The sequence below is a fragment of the Pholcus phalangioides genome, unplaced genomic scaffold (assembly GCF_987345545.1).
Source record: "Pholcus phalangioides strain wild (caught in Gottingen) unplaced genomic scaffold, Ppha-v1.0 ptg000010l_1, whole genome shotgun sequence".
Taxonomy (NCBI): Eukaryota; Metazoa; Arthropoda; class Arachnida; order Araneae; family Pholcidae; genus Pholcus; species Pholcus phalangioides.
This window is the reverse complement of record NW_028301603.1, coordinates 37255694-37267734: the sequence shown is the minus strand read 5'-3', so window position 1 is coordinate 37267734 and position 12041 is coordinate 37255694.

The window sequence follows — 12041 nt, the reverse complement described above, 5'->3', positions numbered from 1 at the left end:
AGTAAGGAAGTGGAATTCCATGACCCCTACAAGGGAAGGACTGACAGGCAGAATCGTCTTAATTGCATCATGGGCCCCAGAGCCAAGGGATTTTTTGGAGGCACTACCTGAAAAATTCTCGAAAACTTCAACTACGTCCGTTTTTCTGAGCCATCTCTTCTCTTGAGGCCCGTCGGGAAGGCATGCGTTAAGACGGCACTGCCTAAGGTTCGCATCAGGCGTCCTCCTTTTTCAGTTTTGAATCTGGTAACCCTATCTGAAGACCACATAATCCGTATTTTCACTTATTTGTTCGATAATCCATATTGTTCGATTTTTTCTTTGTGGAACGAAATAACTATTTTTTATGCATTAAGAAAATCGATTATTGCCAATGTACGAATTTTGTTAACGAAATTTTCGTCACAAAAAAATTTTATGCTAAAAATTAACAAAGAACTCTCTATATCTCTCTTTCTTTTTCATCATCGCATGAATTGTCTGAAATTTCAGGATTAGATGGCAGCACCAACAGCATATAAATTAAGACTCAAACTCTGTCGTCTGCTTCGCTTCAGGTTTCTTGTTTTGGACGTCTCCTTGTGTCCTGAGAAAATTACTGAACTGGAAGTTCAAATTGCCAGTTCTGTTTGTGAGCTTCGCTTGTAGGGATCCGAAGAAACAGTCTGTCGTCTGCTCATTGAGAGGTTTTTGTTTTAGACGGCTCCTTATGCTCAAAGAAAATAACCGAACTTTAAGTTCTAATTTCCAGTTCAGTTTATGAGCTTGTTTATAAGGAACTAAGCGGAATGGGGAATATAGTTTTTTTACTTTGAACTTCATCATCACCACATGAGTCACTTTTAAATTTGACATTAGATGGCAGCACCAGAAAACAAAGTTCGTTTGCCCATAGAAATGTGCAGTTCGCTCCCTAAATATTGCGTTTTAAAAATTAAAACAAACGATTGGGAACTCATCTAAAGATGGAAAAAGATTAAATTATTTATTTCATCAATTCTGGAAAAATTTCTTTTCTCAATTCTTGAATTTTCCTTCATTAATTCTGGAATAATTATTATTTCTTTCGTTACTTGTAGAATAATTTCTTTCATCAGTTCTGGATTTATTTCTTTGATTAATGCTGAAATTATTTCTTTCATTGATTTTAGAATTATTTCTTCCATTAATTCTAGAATTTTTTCTTTCTTTAGTTTTGGATCTCCTACTTTAATTCTGGAATTATCACTTTCCTTCATTCTGGAATTATCTTTCATTAATGATGAAATTATCTCTTTCATTAATGCTGAAATTATTTCTTTCATTAATGCTGAAATTATTTCTTTCATTGATTTTAGAATTATTTCTTCCATTAAATCTAGAATTTTTTCTTTCATTAATTTTGGAATTATATCCTACTTTAATTCTGGAATTAAGGTTTTCATTAATTTTGGAATTACCACTTTCATTAATTTTGGAATTACCACTTTCCTTCATTCTGGAATTATCTTTCATTAATGCTGAAATTATCTCTTTCATTAATGCTGAAATGATCTCTTTCATTAATTTTGGAATTACCACTTTTTTATCACACAATGCTGAAATTAGTTCTTTCATTAATTCTGGAATTATCGCTTTCAATTATTTTGTAACTATCACTTCATTAACGCTGAAATTACCTCTTTCATTGATTTTGGGATTATCTCTTCCATTAACCCTATAACTTTTTTTTTATGGGAGCTAGATGTTTCGAAATTTCTTTTTAAGTTCACGTTATTGATCTGCCTGTTTTTGCTTCAAAAAATGCTTGATGATGCGGAATTTATTAAATATAATTTATGTGGGCCCCTAAATTAATTTAAAAACATCCTAAACTATATGGACTGATGAAATTGGACAATATAAGACAAAACGGACACATTAATTCTCATTTTCGTGCTTGAGAAGATATAAGTAAAGAGCTGAAATTGATGTTATTGCATGGATATCCACCTTCGAAAGTGTCTTCATTATTTTATATTTCATTTTGTGGGCTTCGTATCTCTAAGCGAACTCAATATTTCGAAAATCAAAAATTCAATTCAATTTTTAAAATTATTGATGCGGCGGAAAACCTTACTAAATTTCCGCATTTCTATGCTAAAATCGACAATTTTAACATTGATCTCTATGGGGATCGTGTTTGTTTGCACCGAGTCACGTGATCTTCCGACGAAAGATGTTGGGGGACACCGTTCTCAGCACTGCCAAGGCGGAGACCGCTGCCGTCACACTCTCTTTAGTAATATAATCTTCTCCTTGGGAAAAAATTACTGAACTGGAAGTTTTTGATCTTTCAAGTCAGTTTATAAGCTTTGTTTACAAGGAGCATAGCTGAATGAAAAATTTAGTTTTTTATACCTGAGCTTCGTCATCACCACTTATAAGGCACTTCTGATTTTGAAAGTAGATAGCAGCACCAACAATATTTTCAAAAATGAATGTCTTAAAGTATTCTTTGGAGTATTAAATTAATTTTAATTCCCTTAAAATTGTTACTTCCTAGATACAATATCTGTAGGACGTACTGGCTTAGTCGGGGAGACTGGATGCATTTATCGCACCCACGTCCTGCAGCAGGGGTCGCTAATCTGGGTTGGGGACCTTAGAAGCCAGATTTTTCACTGGTCCCTCGATAAAGAATTTATAGTATGAAAAAACAAAAATTATAAGAAACTAGGCCTTTCAGCCCCCATAGAGACCGTGCGACCTGTGCAGCCAAAATGGGACGCCTCTCTAGGAAAGGGTGCCAAATCCGAGTTGGAAGGTAAAAAAAATATTGTTGTGCTGAGAAAACGTCATCGGGGGCACCGAAAATAGATCCCGCACGGACAGAGATTCCTCTCTCTTTTCTGCCCCTACTCATTGGTACATCAAGGCCACCTTAAGAGCATCGTAGACCCGGGGCCACAACTAAAGGTTTGGTCAGCTGTGTCGAGCAAGCGTTTTGGCACCCTCTTGTAACGTTGAAGCAGAGATTACACGTACACGCACATTCCCGCATGTACCGATTCGTTGGGGGTTCCTCCGCAGGGGTATGGGGGGGGGGGGTTGTGGTGTAGCAGTAGTAGGTAGGGCCTCCAAAACAAAATGGCTTGGGGATCCACGATGTTCTCAAGTCAGCCACCTCGTTGGGAAATGTGCCTGTTGTGGCGTTGCATTTGTATTTGTATTAAACGGTGAAATTTGTTCCCCCCCCCCACTCTGGTCCAGCACCCGATTCACCAAACCAGCCGTCTTCGCCCTAGTTGCGGCCCTGCATAAGCCCCGTGGCGAAGTGATTTTTCTGAGCCCCCCTACTCCCATCTGGCTAGAAAAAAATACCTGCCTACAACTTTTGCGTGTTTATTCTCAAATTTTTCTATCAGATCGTATATTCATGGGGCCTCTTTCTACAGTTGAGCCCCGTCTCCATCGCGGCCGTGCTCGGTGGCCCCCCCCCCGCATTTATACGACACTTGCGAGAAGAGGGAGAAGGGCGCGATAAAATACTGGTCAATAGGGAGTCGCCCATAAAATTTTTATCGTAAGTCCGGTATATATTACACTATAAAAGATTAATAAAAGTTTTTTTTTTTAGAACTTGAAAAATGCACCCAATAAGCGTATCAGTTTCATTCTTCGTTCTTACAATTTCAACCAGACCCCATTTCACGGTCCCTGTGCTGTGCCTGGGTGGGCCCATGCGGTAAGAAGGCACTGGCCTTGGGCCCCGGCAAAGCCGTAGCTGGGGGCGTGGCGGACTTGGGGGAATCTAGGCCCCCTCCAGAAATGTGAGAAAATCACCGAAAAGGTGGAGCCAAATGATGATGGCCAAATCTATAGTTCTATCAATTTGGTTCCGAAATGAAAGTGGTGTCCCTACAAACAAAATGTCTAGCTACGAACCTGCACCCAGGGACGATTCTATTATCGTATTTTTGTTTTTTACCAAAGTAAATTCACTTTAGAGAGGCCCGTCAAAGATCCCAGCGTAGGGATCCTGCTGCAAGATGTTGGGGAGGGGGGGGGGGGCTGATTTTTCCACAGGATAAGTGGGCTATTTCTCGGGGTCTCATAATTTTTCGGGCCTCCAAATTAAAACCAAAAATATTTGACCTCAGTGGAAGCCAGTAATTTATTTTGGAAGGGGCAGTGCTGTGTTAACGCATGGGCCCAAAAAGTAAACCATAATGCATTTCCAGATATAATTGGTCAAACTTTCCTTGATAATATAAAGCGGATTTCTATCGGGAAATAAGTTACGCCTTATATATATATATTACGTACTCAAGACATGAATGTGCCGAAAAACAGCGAAAGGAACGAGACATGCATTAAGAAGAGAAAAGATTTGAAGGAAAATATCCGTCTTTCTTTTGAATGAAAACGAGTTGAAAAGAATAAAAGAGCAAGAAATAAGAAGAAAAGTAATTCCTGATTCTTTTCTATTCTTTCCTTAATTTCTCTTGACGTATTTTATTACATTATGGAAACAGTAAAGAACGAGTTGAACCCGGGAAAGAGAAAGAGGTACTTATTGTTTCCATTCTAACGTTCCATTTTCTTATTTCGTCTGTTGATTCGCGTGTTCTACATTTCTTTTTTTATCCAAATATTAGAGAGAAATTACGCACAAACGCATATAATAAAAGACATATTGCGCAAAACTGATAGCGAAACTAAAATAATAGTAAACAAGAGAGGAGAAGGACCTCCCTTTCGACTGCGGACGCCATTTTCAAGCTCTTCTTTGTTCTGTTGCACTTCTTTATTCGCCAATGTATGTACGCTGCTGGAATATTTCAGAAGAATTTAGAGTAACAATGAACTCTTCGAATGTTTGGTTGGTCGACAATGGTGTATGTGTGTGTGTGTTTTTTTTTTATTTCCGAACAATGTAGCAATATTTTTGACTTTGAAACGCTTTGTTGGTTCGGTATTTCCGTGTCTCTTCTCAGGTGTAAGTGACCCCGGATCCGTTCGGTTTCTTGAAACGTGGAAGTTCCAGCTGTTTTGACATCATTCATATACACTGACGAGCCAAAAAAACTGGTACACCTGCCTAATATCGTGTACGGCCCCCGCGAACACGCAGAAGTGCCGTAACACGACGTGGCATGGACTCGACCAATGTCTGAAGTAGTGCTGGAGGTAATTGACACCATGAATCCTGCAGGACTGTCCATAAATCCGTAGGAGTAAGAGGGGGTGGAGATCTCTCCTGAACAGCACGTTGCAAGGCATCCCAGATATGTTCATTAATGTTCATGTGTGGGGATTTAGGTGGCCAGCGGAAGTGTCTAAAGTCAGAAGAGTGTTCCTGGAGCCACTTTGTAGCAATTCTGGACGTGTGGGGTGTCGCATTGTCCTGCTGAAATTTTCCAAGTCCGTCGGAATGCACAATGGACATGAATGGGTGCAGGTGATCAGACAGGATGCTTACGTACCTGTCGTCACCTGTCAGAGTCGTATCTAGACGTATCAGGGGTCCCATATCACGCCAACTGCACACGTCCCATACCATCACAGAGCCTCCACCAGCTTGAACAGTCCCCTGTTGACATGTAGGGTCCATGGATTCATTAGGTTGTCTCCATACCCGTACACGTCCATCAGCTCGAAGCAATTGGAACCGAGACTCGTCAGACCAGGCAACGTGTTTCTAGTCCTCAACAGTCCAATGTAGGTGTTGTCGGGCCCAGGCGAGGTGTAAAGCTTTGTGTTGTGCAGTCATCAAGGGTACACGAGTAGGTCTTCGGCTCCGAAAGCCCATATCGATGATGTTTCGTTGAATGGTTCGCACGCTGACACTTGTTGATGGCCCATCATTGAAATCTGCAACAATTTGCGGAAGGGTTGCACGTCTGTCACGTTTAATGATTCTCGTCAGTCCCGTTCTTTCATGATCTTTTTCCGGCCGCAGCGATGTCGTAGATTCAATTTTTCACCGGATTCCCGATATTCACGGTACACTCGTGAAATGGTCGTACGTGAACGCTACCTCGGAGATGCTATGTCCCATCTCTCGTGCGCCGACTATAACACCACGTTCAAACTCACTTAAATCTCGATAACCTGCCATTGCAGCAGCAGTAACCGATCTAACAACTATGCCAGACACTTGTTGTAACATATATATAGTCGTTGCCAACCCCAGCGCCGTACTCTGATTGATTCCATAATCTCTTTATTTGCATACGCATGCCTGTACCAGTTTCTTTGGCTCTTCAGTTTATATGTAAAAGTGGTTCCATTGTCGAACATAGCTGCGTACAAGAAACAAACTTTCGAAAATGCATTGTCGACTCAAAAAACATTTTCGAGAAAGACATTCTAAAGTAGGGAAAGCATTCGTGTTTGGGATTTGTGAAAAAACACTATCGTGTTAGGGTAAAAAGAATAGCAAGCGTTATTATGCGGACCGTTCAGAGTTTTTTCCCTTTAGCACGACATTTTTCAAGAGTTTCCTTGAGATGAATCTCGGTATAGCATTTACCTTTCCTTTTACCATTGCATCACGTTGGCCCACACATCTACATGGCAGTAAATTAACGTTGAAGTAATATATGTCTCTTTTTCTTTCTTTCTTTCTATTCATTAATTCAGTTGGCAGAAATTTATTTTGAATATGATTGTGTTTTAGTAAACGGCATACGGTAATGGCGCTTTCTATATCAAAAGCAACGCATTCCTTCGCAGCATTATACACAGTCGGATGAGGAATTATTAACACGTCTTGAACGTAAAGAAGAGGAGTAATAACACCTTAACGTGACGTCACTTTCTATCTCAGCGAGCGATATCATCATACAGTACGATAACATAACGGTTTACAACTGGCAAAAACCCAAGAGGATTGTCATAAACATGAGCCGTCATCCCTGATCACCAAAAAAAATAAAACTCCAATTCTTGAAACATATAGTTTAGGATAAGTGTCACTAGCAGCACAAACTGTATTCTCTATAACAGCGAATTTCGGCATAGCTATCAACAACAATGATTTGCAAATAGTGATCTTGACAATATAAGTTTGTAGTTTGTGAATAGTGATCTTGACAATATACGTTTGTAGTTTGCGAATAGTGATCTTGACAATATAAGTTTGTAGTTTGCGAATAGTGATCTTGACAATATAAGTTTGTAGTTTGGGAATAGTGATCTTGACAATATAAGTTTGTAGTTTGGGAATAGTGATCTTGACAATATAAGTTTGTAGTTTGCGAATAGTGATCTTGACAATATAAGTTTGTAGTTTGCGAATAGTGATCTTGACAATATAAGTTTGTAGTTTGTGAATAGTGATCTTGACAGATATTGCTTGTAAATAGTGTTTCTGACAGTTGAACGTTTGTTTAGCAATATGTTTTTCAACCCTACTCTAGACGAAAAATCTTTTTAAATGATGTTTTTGATAACGCTGTTCACAACAACAAAATTGTAAATTGAACAAAAGCAGCCAATTCGTATGGATTTGATGCTGCTAAAAACAAAAATGCCAAAAAAAACAACAACTGATAATTAGCTCTAGTTTCTATCATACAAGTTGTCAGTTGTGGTGAATTGCAATGCAGTGAATGTAATTGAAAAGAAAATCCTCTCCTATACTAGTAATAGCCTAGAGAAGAAAGGTACTACATTACATGGAAGAGGTTACAGGTGTTGCACGATGGGAATAAAAAAAAAAGTTGAAGCACCTCCCCATTGCGTATGCTACTGGCCACGAGTGTGTGTGTGTGGTGAGGTAACTCTTTCTAGTCAGAAACAAGTGATTAAAACGACGTATCACCATTATTTTGACTACCGAACCGGAGACCAAGATGAACCGTGGTCACGCATATTGTTTGCAACACTTGTGAGATTGGATTGATGGTAAAGGTCTTTCAATGATTTGCTTTTTTTGCAGTGCTCAAGATTTTGAGAGAGAATTCACAAATAATTCAACAGACTGTTATTTCTGTGTGATAGTACCATCTATTTGGCGAGAAGTAGAGGGATATAACCTATATCCGAACATCCCCTCAGTCATTCGACCTATTTCCCCCGTGGGGAAGGTCTGAGGAGTAGGCCAACAGTCCGGGAACACCAAAAGAGTATCACTTGGATTGTGATGCGCCGACGATTGTCCTTCAAATGTGATTCCGATTTTTCCTGATGATGAACACTGTTAGAGATCCCATTAGCAGGGCCGTCTTAAGAGTATCATGGGCCTCCAGGCCAAATGATTCTTCTGGGGCCCTACCAAGAAAATTCTCGAAAATCTCAACCAGATCTCATTTTTGTGAGGCCCCTGGGCCGTGCCCGGGTGGGCCCATGCCTTAAGACGGCACTGCCCATTAGTACGTTGCTGCCGTTGGGAAAAGGTACGAAAGGAACTAGAGCCCTGCAATATGTTAGGAAGCTACCTCTGGACAATCGAGAGAGAGACGCTCCAAAGATACAATACAAACGGCAGGCCAAGAGAAAGTGCCAACTTGATAAACAGCAATATATAGTTATTTATCATGTACTTTTGGCGCCCATGTAATTTTAGTTTGTCATGGAAATTTCCAATAAATTCATGGGAGGTTTTTTGCAAATTACACTTCATAACCATTAATCGCGTATTTTATTAATATCACCTCCACAATTTCAAATAATACTTCACCACACACTAACTCCGGTCATATGGCCGTACAGTAATTTACTATCTGTGGAGTTGCGTTGGAAATGAACTCAGGTTCATTAAGAAAAAGATCTTGTTATCTATGTCCTTCCCCAGGATTGAACCTACGGACCTGACGGTAACCTTCATGGTGGAAGGCAAGCATCTAAACACTGCACTTGGGCACTTATCTCGTACTGTATATATACTGGAGCTAATGATTTTGCGAAATGAACTCATTTGAATGGATTTGCAATGTCTTCCTGAAAATTTGTGAAACAGTGTATATACGGTTTTGGTAAATTTGTTGGAAGCAGTGGTTCGTAATTGGTGTTCCTCACAATTTTTTCTGCACAGTGTTTTTGTCAAAAATTATTTGCAAGCAGTGTTCTCAACGACAGAAGTTGTTCTTGAAAACAAAAAAATATAATCGAATGGTGTTCTTGACAACAATTATACAACCGAATATGACTCTTGACAACAATTATACAACCGAATATGACTCTTGCCAACAATTATGTAATCGAATAGGTTTCTTCACAACAATAATTTTCGAGTGGTGTTCTCAGGAACAAAAGTTGTTCTTGACGACAATTATACAATCAAATAGCGTCTTTGACGAAAATTACACGATCGAATAATGTTTTTGGTAACAATTATTTCCAAATATTGTTCTTGAAAACAATTACATAATCGAATAGATTCTTGACTATAATTATACAATCGAATTGACAACTCTTGACAACAATTATTTTCGAGTAGTGTTTTCAACAATAGAAGTTGTTTTCGATAACAATTATACAATCAAATGGTGTCCTTGATAGGAATTATATAATCGATTTGTGTTCTTGACGAGCAACATGGCAACAATTATTTGCAAATCTTGTTCATGGCAACAATTATATGCAAATAGTGTCCTTGGCAACAATTGTATACAAATAGTGTTCTTGACAACAATTATATAATCAAAGAGCGTTCATGACAATAATTATTCGCAAACTTCTGTTGTTAAAAACATTATTTGCGAATAATGTTCTTGTCGATAATTATTTGGCAACAATTATTTGCAAATATTGTTCACATGGCAACAATTACTTGCAAGTAGTATTCTTGACAGTTTTATATTATGAAATAGTGTTCTTGTGTGTGTGTGTGTGTTTGTGTGTATGTGTGTGTGAAGCAAAATAGTGAACAATAATTATCCACAAATTTCTGTTGTTAGGAACATTATTTGCGAATAATGTTCACAGCAACAGAAGTTCACGAATAATGTTTTTCACAATAGAAGTTTGTAATACGTGCTTTTGACAACACATATTTGTAAGCAATATTCTTGAAAACAATCATCTACAAAAACAGCTTGACAACAATTATATGCAAAAAAGCGTTCTTTACAACAGAAGTTTATGAATAAATAATGTTCATGATACAGTCGAATCCCGTTATAACGAATTCCAAGAGACCGGAGAGAGAAATCACTTCGTTACAGCGAAATTTCGTTATAAAGGAATTCCAGCTTTTTACATTATTCCCTATGTTAACTTTTCTGAAGGATTATAAAAGTGTTCGTTAAAACGAGATTTTCGCTATAATAACGGTATTCGTTAAAACGGGATTCGACTGCAATAAAGATGTGTAAAGTAGTGTTTTCGACTATAGAAAGGTTTCTAAATATAGTAGAGTTTCTCGTGGAACCCTTGATGATAATGAGGCTATTTTATCCAGAAAAAAAGTTTATCCCTACTGCCATCTCAACAGCATCATAGCCCCCGGGCGAAATGAAAGTGGTGTACTTTGTTCTCACCTAAAACTGCCGACCCCCCTAAATTTTGCCTCCCGGGGCAGTTGCCCTGTCCCCTCTAGTTACGACCCTGCGTCGGATTATCCCCATCCGCATATTCGCCACGAGGGCTTAGGCACCACCTCTTAATCGGGGCGTTCCCAGTATCGACTTCTGGCTTGGGGGAGTGCACAAAAATTGTCTTCCCGAGAAATTTTAAGTTATCAACCCCTTCAAAAAGGTATATTTTCGTTCGATATCTTAATTTTTCTAAATCGAAATATTGAACCTTAGTTTTTGGTCGGCTTGGGAGAGGCCTCCCCCCATTCCCCCCATGCGTAGGGGGTCTCTGCTCTTAATATACACATTTATTGTCACAAATCATTGTGCCAGATCTTATCGTGAAACTCTTATTCAACTGAGGTTCCCACATGGGCCCCCTACAAGGGGGTGGGGCTGGCAGAGCTCCAGCCCAGGGCCCGAGATTATGCTCATAATTTTTGTTTTTCACACTACGGGCTATTCACTGAGATATTCCCGAATTCGCAAAAACGGAGGAAAGTTGGGGAAACAGCTTTGAATGCCGGTAAAACGGTTTTTCGGCATTTAAAGCTGTTTTTTCTCGAACTTTTTTCGTTTTTCGAATATCTCAGTGAATATTGCAATTAGAAACGTGGAATTCGTTTCATTGGCATCAAGGGGAGAGACAGCAACAACTTTCTAATGGGTTTTTGAAGCACATTGTGTCCATATAAAAAGTTGCTTTCTTTATTATTTTCAGGTAGTCCTATACTAATCCTTCAAACAAATTTTGAGATTTTAAGGACAGCCTGTGTAACTTCATCATAGATGGGGCTTCGTGAATAGTCTTACCAGGGAGGCTACCAAAAGATCGCAGCTTGGGGGGAGCCATACTTTTTTTTTTCAAACCGAGCACAACTCAGGTCTATCGCCATAGGCAATTTACTACCTAGTGAGTTGTGCCGGAAGTGTAAGTGTGTGTACCTAACAGTCTGAGTGCGTATCTAGTGTTGTGTATGATTTTTCAGTGCTGCCATCTATATCTTAGAAGTGAAGTGAGTGAAGTGTAATGACTGTATATTTGTACTGTTTGTAGGACTGTTGCTCTCTGTAGCGAGACTTTTTAATGGGGAGATCACGAATCAAGATCTTTCATTATAACCATCACCAGAGCTCCCGTGCAAGAACTCTGGAACGTGCTTTGAATAATCACGAAAATGCTTTAATTAATCATGAAGAACTAATCTTGAATAGTCATTGAATTATAGGGTGTTTATCTGAGTTGCGGTTTTTTTACACTGTAAACTCAATATATTGAGGAAACTCTACTGAAGATCTCAGTCTGGGGGCTCCAGAATGGGGGGGGGGGAAGGCATGATGAGCACAGACATGCTCGCGGGGAAAGGGAAATTTTTATTCATACTTGAAATGTGCCCTCTAAAACTTTGTTTCCATCCAGATGGGTGCATAATGTCTTTTATTTTTCCTGCAACGACCTATTTCTCTGCGTATAGAATTTCCATATCTGTGCAGAATCTTAAAATAACATACTGTCTTTATACAATACAGGGAAATTTCTTTATACGCATTAAAAAA